Raw genomic sequence first — 3,496 nt, 5'->3', positions numbered from 1 at the left:
CAGGGAGGTTGTGGAGTCTCCTTCTCTGGAGATATTCAAGTCTCGCCTGGACGCCTACCTGTGCGACCTGGTGTAGGGAACCTGCTTTGGCAGGGGGGTTGGTCTCGATGATCTCTAGAGGTCCCTTCCAACCCCTACAATTCTGTGATTCTGTGATTCTGTGATTTTTGCTCTTAAGGACTAGATTCAAGACAAAATAAATTTGGGTAAAAAAAGGAGTCAGAGGGAAGACAAAAGGCGACATGTGTTGGTCCTGAGAGTACAAAGAGAGACTATTATTCATGCCATTAGGTTTTAGGCATGTAGCTGAGGGTCCTTCAGTATCTTTTCCGTACAACATTAAGGGAAAGATACACTTCAGACCTCTCATTATCGACTATAGGTGGAGCTAGGGGAGAGTGCAGCCCTTATTTTGGCATGTAAGGTTGACATAAGCCTTTGTGCTTAATTATCTTTTTTATTTTTTTAATTCCATGTATGTCAGTTATGCAACAAGCATGAATTAAATATTAGCTTGAACCATATTAGAATTACAGAAGGCCCCCAATACAATTCTAAAGCCTATTAAGATGCATCTGTGCAATTAGTCTCTGAGCACACTGTTGTCTCCTCCCTTCACACTCCCCATCTTTTTATTTTTCCTCTTGTCTCATTTTTCATGGCCTTCCTGTACACAGAATGCCAGCTCCTTGGTTCGGGACTCATTAATTCTCCATGCCCGATAATGCGCCTACAGCACTTTGGGATAATAAAATAACAGTGTGAAGTAAGAGAAAGCTGCTTCCACTTGCAGTAAGCAAAAGATGAAGCATTGTCTTGCTCCTCTCTGAAATACAAGCAATGCAGATTCATACGGAATTAGCTACGAACTACTGAACACAGATACATGCAGGCACAGCCCCGGGCTGTTTACTAACAGACGTGCAGATTAAATGAATCCTTGCTTGGGATGCTTGGAGGCAGCTGGATGGATATTGCTTGCCTCTGGGCTTGTGAACAGAGAGGGTTGTGTTAACAGTTTTAACACCTTCCCAAATATACATGCTGCCAAATGATTACCCACATGATTTTCTTCTGAAAATACCCCACAGCTTTGTGCCCCATACAGCACCAGTCCCTGCAATTGTCTTATCCCCTCAGAAGCTGAAAAAAGAGCATCTCTCCCTCTGCCTGTGCCATTTCTACCTCCACCTTTCCCAGCAGTACAAGTGTCCTGGGGGAAGTGTGGTTGAGTGGTAACATTTTATTTGTGAAGGAGATGCTGTGCAGAAGGTGTGGATGATTCAAGGGGATCCATTTTTTACTAGCCCTTCAGGATGGGGTAGATCCTTGTGCACCTGCTCACCTGAAAAAGCAGACTTAGCATCTGACCTTCAGGTTACTGAGTGCTAAGCATGGGACTGTGAAATATAGGGATGACTGTTTTTGCTTTATTTCCTCTGCAGAGATAAGTTAATATCAGAACCCTAATCAGCTGCTATAGTTGTTGGGGATTTATTGCTTATATTCCCTTGGATGCCTGAGAGCCTGGATTGTGAAGGTATCCTGAGAATATGCTTAAGTGGTATCTATTTCCAGACAAATATCTTAGAAGTCAAGGCTCACATTTTTTTTTATTTAAAGAAATACTACAAAATTGTTGCAATTATTTATATAAAACAAGCAATTAGGTTTGGATCCAAGAACTGTGTTTTGGTTCCCTGAACAGTTTGCCTGTAATGATCAGGGCACTGCAGGGTAAATGTGCAAGAAGGTAACAGTGGCAGAGCGTTCTGTGAGGTCTCTTCAGGGGCACTTGGAGAATAAAGGAGTGGAGGGTCTATAAATGAGCTCCAAAATCTAAACACTCAGAAGTCATCTGGAGGGACACGGAAATGAATTTATTGTTTCTTGCGTGTTTTTAAAGTATTGGCATATTTGTTTAGCTTCATTATTTGTGGATCTTTGGGAAACAAATAGGTCATGTTTGTGACTTTTAAGCAGCACAGAACAGGACATTCAGAAGTTTGGTGTTATTCGTATGCAAAATTATTTGCACTGTTGCCTGAAGTAGTTAACAGCTCTGACACTGGTGTATGAAAAGTGACACATGAGCCAGCAGTGGTCTTGCAGCCTGGAAGGCCAACAGTATCCTGGGCTGCGTTGGAAGAGAGGTGGCCATCAGGGAGTGGGAGGAGATTATCCCTCCCTACTCTGCCATCGTGAGGCCACATCTGCTGCCCCAAGCACAAGAAAGACATGGAGCTGTTGGAGCATGTCCAGAGGAGGGCTACGACGATGCTCAGAGCACTGGTGCACCTTTACTGTGAAGAAAGGCTGAGGGAGTTAGGCTTGTTTAGCTTGGAGAAGAGAAGGCCCCAAAGAGGCCTTGTTGTGACCTTCCAGTACTTTAAGGGAGCTTATAAGAAGGAGGGGGAGCAACTTTTTACACAAGTAGATAGTGATAGGATAGAAGGAGATGTCTTTAAAATAAAAGAAGGTAGATTTAGATTAGATGTTCAGAAGAAATTTTTGACTCGGGGTGCGGTGAGACACTGGCACAGCTGCTCAGAGAAGCTGTGGGTGTCCCACCCCTGGAGGCACTCAAGGCCAGGTTGGATGGGGCCCTGGGCAGCCTGAGCTGCTGGGTGGCAGCCCTGACCACAGCCGGGTGTTAGAACTAGATGATCTTTAAGAATCCTTCCAACATAAGCATTCTATGATTCTGTGATTCTACAATGTTCTCATGAATAATCTCATATGCACTGAAGTACAACCTCTAGCCACTGGTTTTGCTGAGAGATGTCTTGAAGAGGAAAAGGGTTTCTTAAAGCAAAAAACCTTATAATGTGTCCAAAGAGATGAGGTGAGAGAGGTGATCCTGCCCCTCTACTCTGTGATGGTGAGGCTTCACATGGAGTACTGCATCCAGATATCCTCAGTACAGGAGAGACATGGAGCTGTTGGAGCACATCCAGAGGAGGGCCACCAAAATGATCCAAGAGATGGAATTCCTCTCCTACAAACACAGTCTGAGAGAGCTGGAGCTGTTCAGCTGGAGAAGAGAAGGCTCTGGGAGACCTGCTTGGCCTTTCAGTATTAAAGAGAGGCTGTAAAAGATTGTATGATAATCTAAATGCTGACAGTTCTCTCTTTGGGTGTTCTTTCCAAAGAGTTGGCCAGTTGTATCCAAAGAAAAACAAAAATTCTACTTTGCAAATAGAATTCTCTTAAAAAAGCACATCACAGCAGCTTGAGAAGAAAGATGAGGAATAGAAGCAAAATTAAGTAGACTTCTCCTAACCTGCCTCTGAAGCAGCCTATTTATTTCCTCAGAGGGCCTTCTAAGCTTTGTCTTTATGTCTGAAGGGTAGTAGAATGATTTGCCACTTCCATTCCTAAAAAAGCCTCAGTGCTTTAAATAAATATTTTCAAAATTCATAGATAATACTGAGGCCATGTTCAAAAACTTGTCCCAGTTGTTATTACCTTAGTGAAAAACAAAACCAAAAACAAA

Source organism: Meleagris gallopavo, chromosome 1 (genome assembly GCF_000146605.3).
Source record: "Meleagris gallopavo isolate NT-WF06-2002-E0010 breed Aviagen turkey brand Nicholas breeding stock chromosome 1, Turkey_5.1, whole genome shotgun sequence".
Classification (NCBI taxonomy): Eukaryota; Metazoa; Chordata; class Aves; order Galliformes; family Phasianidae; genus Meleagris; species Meleagris gallopavo.
This window is presented reverse-complemented; position numbering follows the sequence as displayed.